This window comes from Aethalodelphis obliquidens, unplaced genomic scaffold (assembly GCF_003676395.1).
Source record: "Aethalodelphis obliquidens isolate GAN/ISIS:26980383/991018 unplaced genomic scaffold, ASM367639v1 scaffold48, whole genome shotgun sequence".
NCBI lineage: Eukaryota > Metazoa > Chordata > Mammalia > Artiodactyla > Delphinidae > Aethalodelphis > Aethalodelphis obliquidens.
In genome coordinates, this window is record NW_020837992.1 from 1926290 (window position 1) to 1938530 (window position 12241).

At 46.0% G+C, this 12241-nt stretch overlaps 1 protein-coding gene across 6 annotated transcripts in view; it reads left to right on the plus strand.

The window, feature by feature from the left end:
* The window catches only part of NFASC (neurofascin), a 191578-nt gene that overhangs the window by 87793 nt on the left and 91544 nt on the right, over positions 1-12241 (plus strand). For all 6 annotated transcript variants that reach the window (XM_027082734.1, XM_027082729.1, XM_027082731.1 and 3 more), the window contains exon 2: positions 3964-4072. The gene's annotated coding sequence lies outside the window, so the exon portion shown is untranslated. The remainder of the gene's footprint in view (positions 1-3963; positions 4073-12241) is intronic.

The window sequence follows — 12241 nt, forward strand, 5'->3', positions numbered from 1 at the left end:
ACTTTCAGTCTGTATGTGTCCCTAAGTCTGAAATGGGTTTCTTGTAGACAGCATATATATGGGTCTTGTTTTTGTATCCATTCAGCCAGTCTGTGTCTTTTCGTTGGAGCATTTAATCCATTTACATTTAAGGTAATTATCAATATGTATGTTCCTATTACCATTTTCTTAATTGTTTTGGGTTTGTTTTTGTAGGTCTTTTCCTCCTCCTGTGTTTCCTGCCTAGATAAGTTCCCTTAGCATTTGTTGTAAAGCTGGTTTGGTAGTGCTGAATTCTCTTAACTTTTGCTTGTCTGTAAAGGTTTTAACTTCTCCATCAAAACTGAATGAGATCCTTGCTGGGTAGAGTAATCTTGGTTGTAGGTTTTCCCTTTCATCACTTTAAATATGTCCTGCCACTCCCTTCTGGCTTGCAGAGTTTCTGCTGAAAGATCAGCTGTTAACCTTACGGGGATTCCCTTGTTTGTTATTTGTTGCTTTTCTCTTGCTGCTTTTAATATTTTCTCTTTGCATTTAATTTTTGATAGTTTGATTAATATGTGTCTTGGCATGTTTCTCCTTGGATTTATCCTGTATGGGACTCTCTGCACTTCGTGGACTTGATTGACTATTTCCTTTCCCATGTTTGGGAAGTTTTCAACTATAATCTCTTCAAATATTTTCTCAGTCCCTTTTTTTCTTCTTCTTCTTCTGGGACCCCTATAATTCGAATGTTGGTGTATTTAATGTTGTCCCAGAGGTCCCTGAGACTGTCCTCAATTCTTTACATTCTTTTTTCTTTATTCTGCTCTGCAGTAGTTATTTCCACTATTTTATCTTCCAGGTCACTTATCCATTCTTCTGCCTCAGTTATTCTGCTACTGATTCCTTCTAGAGAATTTTAAATTTCATTTATTGTGTTGTTCATCATTGTTTGTTTGCTCTTTATTCTTCTAGGTCCTTGTTAAACGTTTCTTGTATTTCCTCCATTCTATTTCCAAGTTTTTGGATCATCTTTACTATCATTACTCTGAATTCTTTTTCAGGTAGACTGCCTGTTTCCTCTTCATTTGTTTGGTCTGGTGGGTTTTGACCTTGCTCCTTCATCTGCTGTGTATTTCTCTGTCTTCTCATTTTGTTTAACTTACTGTGTTTGAGGTCTCCTTTTTGCAGGCTGCAGGTTCGTAGTTCCCATTGTTTTTGGTATCTGCCCCCAGTAGGTGAGGGTGGTTCAGTGCCTTGTATAGGCTTCCTGGTGGAGGGGACTTGTGCCTGTGTTCTGGTGGGTGGGGCTGGATCTTGTCTCTCTGGTGGGCAGGGCCACGTCTGGTGGTGTGTTTTGGGGTGTCTGTGAACTTCTTATGATTTTAGGCAGCCTATCTGCTGATGGGTGGAGTTGTGTTCCTGTCTTACTAGTTGTTTGGCATGGGGCATCCAGCCCTGGAGCTTGCTAGCCATTGGGTGGAACTGGGTCTTAGCATTGAGACAGAGGTCTCTGGGAGAGCTTTCGCTGATTGATATTACATGGGGCCGGGAGGTCTCTGGTGGTCCAGTGTCATGAACTTGGCTTTCCTACCTCAAAGGCTCAGGCCTGACACCAGGCTGAGCACCAAGAGCCTGTCAGCCACACAGCTCAGAAGAAAAAAAATTTTTAAAAAATTATTAACATAAAATAATAATAATGGTTTTAAAAGAAAAGAGCAACCAAACCAATAAACAAATCCACCAATGATAACAAGCGCTAAAAACTAAACTAAGGTAAACATAAATATCAGAAACGAATCAGTCGCAGACAGCAAACCCCAAGTCTACAGTTGCTCCTAAAGTCCACTGCTTCAATTTTGGGAACATTCATTGTCTCTTCAGGTATTCCACAGATGCAGGGTACATCAAGTTGATTGTGGGGTTTAATCCGCTGCTCCTGAGGCTGCACAGAGAAATTTCCCTTTCTTTTCTTTGTTCGCACAGTCCCCAGGGTTCAGCTTTGGTTTGCGCCCCACCTCTGTGTATAGGTCGCCCTCAGGCATCTTTTGGGAAGTCTGAGGTCAGCAGGTGTTCTGTAGGAGTTGTTCCACATGGAGGTGTATTTTTGATGTATTTGTGGGCAGGAAGGTGATCTCCACATCTTATTCCTCTGCCATCTTGAAGGTCCCCCCAACTCTAGTAATCTTTGACGTTTTGTTTGCTTTTATGGTGTAACAAGATGCTCTAGGCTCATCTTATATATTTGCTGCTTCAGACCCTTCTCCAAGGAAGCCTGATTTCTTTGTGGGGGATGGTATATAGAGTTCATAATCTGATTGCTAGGGGGTACTCATTCCTTCCAGGATGATCCTTGTTTCTAGGCCTTGCTAGGTATTTTGTGTGTGTGTGTGTGTGTGTGTGTGTGTGTGTGTGTGTGTGTGTGTATGGATGGATGTAACATAAAACACATGGAGTTCATCCTGATACTCTCAGTTCACAATCAGGGCTACAAAATTTTAACCTGATCTCATCGAGCTTACATTTGTATCTTCTTGCAGTAGGAAACCCTTGTTTTTCACTAATATAAATATTATTACTCATTTGGTTTATCCCACAATACACATACAAAAGTCTCAGAATAACAACAACAATAATAATACCATAACTTCATCAATAATATGATTATTGAAAACAGTTTAGGATTTTGGGGTGGGGGGAATGAGGCAGTTCTTTTTATTCTTAGGATATATCCCTCCAAGGATTTAGAGTCAAATTACTGTGTTTTAATTTCTCTATGTGTAGTTATGCCAACCAGCTGGACATACAGACTCATTTGCTACACTTTCATTTTAGGGATTTCTTTCAAAAATATTGTTGCTTATAATTATGTCAAATATTTACATGTTCCAAAGCAAATCCACAAAACAAGGTATATTCAATATCCCTGTTCCCTCCACCTCATTCCTCCCCTTCCCTATAAGTCCTTTAAATTTTACTTTATGCTTTATCCTTTTATTGTCTTTGCAGAATATAAGCAAATACATATATATCTTTGCATTCATTCTCCCTTTCTTAAATAAATGGTAGCATATTAAGCACACTTTTTCCTGTCGTGTTTCTTTTCACTTGACAATAATCCTGTAGGTCAGAACTTGGGCATCACATAAGATATATTTCAAAAAGATTCCTAGAACTGAGGCTACTGGGACAAAGAGTAAATGCATACTTATTTTGATAGATATTGCCTCATTCCCCTCTACAAAGGTGGATGTGACCATTTTCTGCAGACACGTTTTAACGTTAAAGCAAATGATTAAGTGAGATACGTTATCTGTAGTGAGAAAGGCTAAATGATTGCCGCAAAGGACCAGACCTGGGACTTGAACTCTTGAAATGCCACCTCATAGTCTAGTGGTCTGACCCACTGTCCTGTACCTTCTCCCCATTTAACAGATGAAGAAAATGAGTCACATGTAGGGACATGATCTACGCAAAATGATAAAACAAGCTAGGACCTAAAACCCATGTCTCCTAACACTAAAATTAGATCTCCTTTTAATGGGTAATTTATTTATGGTGAACTTGGTTTGATTATCTGTAGATGGGGAAGAAAAACATAATAGTTCTCCTAAGTAAAACAATTAATGAGATAATTATGGGTAAATTCTCCCTTGGGTGTAGGAGAGATTCTTTGAGGAGTGGCTTAACTCCTTCAGGTGATTAGGGATTCAGCAATTCGATTATGATGTCAGGCCACAATAATGATCTTATGAAGAGAGAGATGATCCCCGCTTCCCAGAGTCCAGCATGCTGAGGCACCTTGCAGAATCGGTCCCATTTCTTGCAGAGTGCTTTGAATTTTTGTGAACAAAGATGCTGTTATGCTATGTAAAACTGCCCAAATGGGTGTGGACAACGATGTAATTTCCCAGTGAATGAACAAGCTGCAAAGCACAAAGGCTTTTCTTTTCCTCTCCTAAAGTGACCCTGGGGTTCTTCTTTGTGCTTGCTTTGTGACAGGTTGATTGACTTATGTGCAATTTGGGACGCTGGAGTGTTCCTTCCCGCTGCAGACTGGAAGGGAGGCCCCTCTGGTGTTACAGGAAGGAGGCTGAATGAGGCAGAGACGGTGAGTGGGGCTTGGGCCTGGGCCTGGGCCCCGTGTCTCAGGGGTAGGGTGGGAAGAAATTCTCACCTCCTGCCCCTTCTCTTTGATGAGAGACGTTACAGGCCCCGGAATTTTCTGAGGGGACATCTCCTTCCTTCTCCCCAGAGTTGGCCACAGAGCCAGACCTCAAGGCTCTCCTAGGCCACAGGCTGACTTTGGGGAAACATTTGTTCCTTTTTCTCCAGCAGATGCAGTGAGCCGGCATTAGCCCTGCCATTGTCCCGACTGTTCAATTGAAAAATTGGGAAACAGCTGTGTTTGTGGCCCTCACTCCCCCTTAGCCTGGCCTCCACAACCTGGGAGCCTCCTGAGTGACAGCCCCAGCATATGGGGGGCGGTCTGAGAACCCCTCCTCTGGGCGGAGCAGTGAGCCCTGGCAGATGGACAGCTGTCCAGGGCACCGTAAACAGCTGAAGCTGACATCACTGAAGCCACACCCTGTGTCCAGGGTCTGCATTGTTCCATTCTGGGGTAAAATTTCCTGCTGCTCCCAGCAACTCCTGTCTTAGTCTCAAGGCAGGGATGGCAGGGGAGTACATGCAAGCAATAAGGGCTACAAATTTAACCAAGGAGTAATTGGCATTGAATCACACGCTAGCAGCCTGGAGGCTTCTGGGCTGGCAGAGTCTGACCTGGAGGCCCGAACAGAGAAAGGTTTCCCTGTTCTTGAGTGTGGGCATCTCAGCCTCATTGCTCCAACTCCCTTTTCAGATGGCTTCTGTTCTCCCTGAAAGAGTTGGAGATTTAGGCTGGGAGGATGCAGGCAGGGAGGGAGTTGAAAGGTAGGAACAGAATACGCTGATGACATGGATTCTGGCTGTCCTTGCTTTGTGACTGTAGGAAAGTTTCAAACCACTCTAGGTTTATACAGTAGGGATAATAATGAACATCTTGTAAAGATTAAACACATAAAGAACCCTGCACTGTGCCTGGCTTATACTAGGTATTCAGTAAATGAAATTATTTGTCATATCAACAGCGGCTCAGATATACTTGTTTTATGAAGGTAGTTTCTGTGTGGGTTCTCTTAGGTCTGCGACTTGCCTTAGAACAGTGTCAGGTTTCGGGGACCACCAGGGAAATCCATCTGACCACAGGACTTTTTCACCTGTTACTAAGTGTTGAACTTTAACATACTGGCAGTAGTGGGGCAGGGGGTGGGGCACCATTCTTTTGGTTTGTATTTGGAGGACTCTGATTGCAAAAATAGTGTACAGGTTATTATAATGGGCCTGTAAATATATGTAAAACAGCATGGGAACAGATCCCCAGGTTTGTGCCAGAATCAGGGGTTAGTCCAGCTTTGTGGTCACCGTGGCCCCTCTCTTGGCACTTTTTCATGAACCCACCTTACTTTCTATCTCTGCTCCCCCTCCTAAGGCCCCTCCACACTCCTCCCTGGGCACACACACTCTGGGTTGCCTAACCAGATCCCTGCCTAAGGAACCTGGGAGCCCCCCGACCTTCTCTGATGATAGCAATGTCACTACCCAGCAGCACATCTGAGTGGCAGCCAGAGTCACACCTGCTGCATCCTGCCTGGTGCAGAGCAAACCTATCCAGGCTTTGCACCTCTGGACCCTTCCAGTCTAATCCACGAGCCCAAAAATCGGAACCTAATATTGGTTCACTATAGTTCTACAGTGCATTCATTTACATTAGTTGTGTCATTTGACTTTCACGACAATTCTGTGATGTGGGCAAGGCTGGCGTCATCATTCGCATTTGATTGATGAATACAGTGAGGCTCAAGAAGTTACTTCTCCAACGTCCACAAAACGAACAGCAACAGAACTCATATTAGAACTCAGATGTCCTGGGGCTTCCCTGGTGGCGCAGTGGTTAAGAATCCGCCTGCCAATGCAGAAGACTCGGGTTTGAGCCCTGGTCCGGGAAGATCCCACATGCCGCGGAGCAACTAAGCCCGTGCACCACAACTACTGAGCCTGTGCTCCAGAGCCCACGAGCCACAACTACTGAGCCTATGTGCTACAACTACTGAAGCCCGTGCGCCTGGAGCCCGTGCTCCGCAACAAGAGAAGCCACCGCAATGAGAAGCCCGCGCACCGCAACGAAGAGTAGCCCCTGCTCGCCGCAACTAGAGAAAGCCTGCGCACAGCAACAAAGACCCAACACAGCCAAAAATAAATAAATTTTTTAAAAAACGAAAGAACTCAGATGTCCTGAATTGTGGGCCGTTTTTCTTGCTGGGACACCACACTGCCTCCTCCAGTCTGAGGCACCCACACCTTCAGGAAGTCAAAGGATCAGAGGACCTTAAGACATACAGGGAAACTTTTAACAGAAGAAGAAAAGAGCGCACACATATGGCCACGTGAGGACCACTAAGCTCTGCGGGGGTCTGAGCCGGTTCTTTAGAGGTGGTAACAGCCATCCTTGCCAGAATCAGCACTGGAGGACTCCCCAGCCGCCAACGCTGTGCATTTTCCATTTAATCCTCCTCACAGTAACCCTATGAAATAGGGCCCATTGTTACCCACATTTTACTGGTGACGTAAATACAGAAAGGTGGAGGAACATGCTCAGAGCACCAGAGCTGAGAAAGCGGCAGCAGCTGAATTCGAATCCCAGCAGTTCTCCAGCTCTGGGACCCACACGGTTGGCCATTTGGGCTCGGGGTTGCAGGGTTTTTTCAGGGTGGTTTGGGGCTGCATAGATGTTTCTGAGCAAGCCTCCAGCCAGGTTCCAGGTAAGAATCTGATTTTGTCTCTCCACTTGGGAAGCCTCAGAGGAGCAAGTCCTCTGTTTCTCTGTCCTCCTTCCCTCTGGCTCTTCTCCTTTTGTTCTGGGCCACTGCCATCTGGAGCGGCCCCAGGCATCTGCTCCCCAGCACAGGTCTCCTCCCTCCCCCCTCCTCCTGCAGCCCCAGTGTGAGGCACCTTCCCACACAGACCAATCTCTCCCATCCGGTGTCTCCCCTGCCCCAGTGCTTCAGCCCCTGGGCCTCGCCAGGCACTCAGAGCAGACACCTGCCCTCTGATGCAAGGCAGAAGAACCACCCAGCTCCCCCAGGCCTTCAGTTTCTCAAATGGAGTCATTTGGTTAATGGCACTCACACTCCTCGGCCCCTCTGCCTGTTGGTAAGAAGCTGGGCCTTCTCTCTCCAGAAACATTACAACAGGCTGCTGTGGCCAACGTGGGCTCAGGACACACCACTGTGGGATGATTGGGGAAGGGCCGTGGAACTGCATTAGGAACTGTTTTGCCTCCGCACTCCCTGCCCCAGGACCAATTCCGGGCCCCTGAGGCAGCATCCATGCTTAGCCACCTTCTCCTGGGTGCTGAGATCTGCAGGGCTAGGTGTGGAGCCACAGCTGGCAGCAGTGAAAGCTATTCCCCTCAATCGCGTGTGCTATCTACCTCGTTTCTGCTGAGGTGATGCAATCGCTTCTACACCCCTCTCAGCCTTCCTTGCTGCCCTACTAAACCCACCTTTTTACTGGAGGCTGGGCTGTTGGGTTTGAGACAGCATGTCACCCTGTGAGTTTCCGTTTCTAATGGGAGGTTTATAGACTATAGCAAAGGGAGGGCTTTCTACAAGCAGGTGTATGCGCTCACTCGGGGCATTAACACCAAGCTTTTCCCTACACCGCTGGAGCCAATGGTGTCTTTGGTGTGAGCATAATAGCCAGCACTTTGCACCAGACTTCTAGACAAATGCATCTTATAATGCAGGAAACAACCTTCCCCTGTCTGTTCCACCTCCTCTCCTCCACGCGCCTGTATTTTCACATCTCCTCCAGCCTGTAGAAGCCTGCCAGGATGGCATTTGGATCCAGACCGATGTCTGTGTTGGATGTGAATGCAGAGGGCTGGAGAGAGAGGAAGAACAGATGCTGCACCCTCCTGCTGTCTTAGTCCTTTCCTCCCTGTGCCTCCTTATCATGTCACACAGGAATCTTAAAAATGCCACCGGGGTTGTGCAATCCTTGGAATATCAGCAGCTAGACCAATATTGGCAGCAGGATGGAAGCCTCAGAAGAACTGACCTGGCTCCATTGAGGTTGACTCGAGTCTGGTGCAGTTGATGTCATAGGTCATGGACCACTGGTGGAAGAAGCTGGCACGAACAAGGGCAGGATTGGGGCCGTGCAGGGTGGTCTCCAGGAGTTTGAAGCACTTTGGTAAGGAGGCCAGGGTAAAGGCAGGAGAGAGGGCAGCGCAGAGCTGCTTTGGCTGGTCTGGAATCTTGCAGGAACCTCCCTGCTCTCTGGTCCACAGTAGACAACACTTGTGCAGATAACCGTATGTCGGCTCTAAGAGTGAATAATAACTCCTTGGCCACAGAGCTAACGTATGGTTATTAGCACAGGCATTGTGTACTTTGTACATCTACAAAATAGATCTGTAGGTTCGAAAGTCCAGCTTGTCCAAAGTCATGTAGCAAAGCATTGCACCAGCTGTAACTTGTCGGGAAGGGGAAATGACCAATAGTTTTTGAATGCTTAGTTTGGGCCAGGCCTTGTGTTAGATGCTATACATAAACGTTAGTCCATTAATTCATTTAAAATGAATTAAATCAACTCAGTTAATAATCATCACAATAATCTTATAATAAGTAAGTGTATTATCCCGTTCAAAGACAAGAAAACTGAGGCTCTAAGAGAGAGAGTAAACAAATTGCTGAAGACCACGCAGCAGGTCAATGGCTGAGGTGGGATTGAAACAAAGGTGCGTGGCTCGCGAGTCCATGCCCCTTCCATGCGCCAGAGGGATTATACTACGTCACTTACTCTCGAAGCTGCGTCTCAGAATCCATGTCTGGTGTGTTTCCCCTGGTCTGCATCTTCTTAGCTAGCCCTGTTCTGCCTTGAGCTGGTGCTCGCTTCTATGAAGAACACAGGAAAAAGGTGGAAGCCACTGCCCGCACTCTCAAGAAGCTCACGGTCCAGTTAAGGGGCTGGAGGTCATCTCTCTTTCCCTCAACCCAAGCTTCTTCAATAATCTTGCCCCACCCCCCGCCCCTTTTTATTTTTCCTGCTTGAGCTCATCCTATGGTTTTCAAATGGCTTTAGAACCCTGGTCTGTTGAAACTAGGCTTGGAATCCCACAAATAGAGGGTGGAGTAAGCAGCTTAACGTGAGTGACGTTTGAGCAGATGGGTCCAGATGGTAGCTCCTCAGATGGACAGAGGCCCCGACTCCAAATGGACACCCCACTCAGGGAGCCTGGGAACGCATTGGTCAGTGACTCGAATGAGGAGCTGGGGTTTGAAAGAAAGTTGGCTATAGGGGTTTGTACAGCTATCACTCTTCAGGAAAGCCACCAGGACAGAGATTGAGCTTTCAGGCTGTTCTTTCTGCAGCATTCCCTTTGTACAGCGTTTTGCAGTTTACTGTGGAGATAGGGACTAGACAAACAGTGACTTGTTCTGGGTGGCATCCAGGAACTTAGCCCTAGGTCTTTTTTAAAAAATCAATGTTCAATATGTTAAAGTTAGGAATCCCCAAACCTAATTTTTCTTCAACTTTTCATGTCAACTGACAAATTTTAACAATTCTCTTCATAAATCTCATAAATTTTAACAATCACTTGTTTGATTCCATTAATAAACTTAGTTAAATTCCTTTGAACATTTGAAACTGCATTTATAAATGTAATCATTCATTTCCCTTTTTGAAGTATCACAGTTTTCTTACAAAATCTTCCAAGTTCTTATGTAATTAATTCTTTTTTCTCATTGATATTTTAAATAACAGCTTTATTGAGATATAATTCACATACCATACAATTCACCTATATAAAGTATACAACTCATTAATCAACTATACTTCAATAAAAAATAAATTTGAAAAAAAAGTAAAGTATACAATGCTTTGATTTTTAATATATTCACCAAGTTGGGCACCAATCACCATAATTAATTTTAGAACATTTTAATTACCTTCCACTTCCACCACAAAAACCCATACCCATTATCAGTCACTCCTCTTCCTACCCCCGACCCTGGTCTTCCTCTAGCCTTAGGCAATCACTAATCTATTTCCCACCTCTGTAGATTTGCCTATTCCAGACATTTCGTATAAACGGAATGGTACAATATGTGGTCTTTTGTGTCTGGCTTCTTTTACTTAGCATGATGTTTTCAAGGTTCATCCATGTTGTAGCATGTGTCCATATGTCATTCCCTTTTTATGGCTGAATAATATTCCTTTATATATAGATACACCACATTTTACTTATGCATCATCAGTTGATGGACATTTAGGTTGTTTCAACTTTTTGGCTATGATCAGTTATGCTACTGTGAACATTCATGTTTAAGTTCTGATGTGGACATACATTTTTAGTTCTCTTTGGTATATACCCAGGAGTGGATTGCTGGGTCATGTGGTAATTCTGTGTTTCATGTTTTGAGGAACCCTAGGTCTTCTCATACTAAATCCAAGCCTCCCTTTCAGGCCTTCTACCTTCAGTCTCTACCTTCTCTCCCACTCAGGTCCCTCCTTCTTACCCTTCCCAAATATTGGGCTGTACCTTGGACACATAGGATTATGCTTACTTCCCCCTCCAGCCTTCGTCAGAGCAATTTCCCTTTACTAACAGGCCCAGGGGAGCTGGCTCTGCTATCCCAGGTGTCTTCTCCCCCACTTGGAGGTGGGTGGAGAGCTTCACAGCCCTCTCTCTTCTCCCTCCAGCTGTGAAGAAGATGTGTGTCTAATTGCTGTGAAACTTCCTCCCTGAGGGTAGAAAACAGGGAGATGAGTGTGAAGTTGGTTCTTAAGTTGTAGAGAGGTGGGGGCTCTTCTTCTCCTTCTTGGAGGTGGCAGAATTTCTCCCCCCACCGAGGGAAGGTTGTTACCTGTGTCTTTAGCTGATGTCTCCAAGGTGGAGGCTGTCTGCATACCCTACATGTTAACTTTTGTTCCCTTTGCAATTTGCTTTACCTGCTAATCTCTATAAGAAAACTGGTCAGAGCTCAGTTAACCCCGAGCAGGGGCAGTGAGTGGAGCCGGAATAAGGGAAATTCACAGATATCCACAAACCTTATTGAAGGCAGCCCCGCTGTGTGACACTGTGTGACACTGCACAGCGTGTCACATCAGCTAACAGGCAGCTATACTGACTACATTTGAGAGTCTTTTCCATTCCATGTGTGTTTCCCAGTCCTGCCTCTTGGAGGATGAACGAATAAGCAATAATAATGAGGAGAAAATGGACAGCCCCAAAGAACTTCAGAAAGCTGGCTTCAGAAAGCACCGGCGATATCCCTCCCAGTGTGCCCAGCAACTGCCGGCCTGTGCGGTCGGCTGTCCAGGGCTGGGCTGTGGACCCAGCTGCCTGGATACTTTGGGCTGTCTTGCTATGCCAGGCTAAGATGTGTCAGGCTCCAGTTGGCCTGGGGTCAAAGAAACAGGATAAGGCAGCAACCCCACGTCTTCCATATATCGGGTTGTATGTACAAGGGTGTTCATTGTAGCATTGTGGTGATGGAGAAAAAATAAAGAAAAATAATCTAAAGGTCCACTATAAGCAGATGGTTAAAAGATTTGTCGTAGATCCACAGAAATCAGTTATGAAAAGTATGCAGCAGGTCTCTTACGTCCAAGCTCTATTGACTTAGTGACTCGCCCAGCTCTGCCCGCACAGTGAGGTGCCTGTGCCTTTCCCCCTAGAAGGGGGGCACTTTCCTGGTGGGCGCAGCCTTCGTGTGGAGCCTGGCTGCCTGGTGGCTTTTGCACACCAAGGTGCCCCGCAAGTGCTTTGTGCCCCAGAGAGCCTGCAGTGAACACGAGAAATTCACTAGATATTTATGGTGGGCACCTCGAGGAAAAGGTCCCTTCCCCCTTTCTTCTTTCCTGACCCCTCCTTCCCTCACCCCCAACTTAATAAATAGCCCAGTGGTTCAGGTTTCAACCTATAGATTAGTTCTGGGTGTTGAGCAAGAAACAGCTGTTTTCAGCCAAATCCTTAATCCTAAACCCAGGTGTCCCCCTCCACCCCCTCCCGGCGGGAATCAGGGCCACCTGATACTGCTGTTCCCCCACCCTGCACTCCTGCTGAGACCCTGACAGCCTCTGTGAACTTAGCCCAGGCAGGGAGAGGAGGGGCCGGACCTGCTGGTGCCCCTGCCACCAAGCGGAACCCTATCAATGGTTAAACACACAG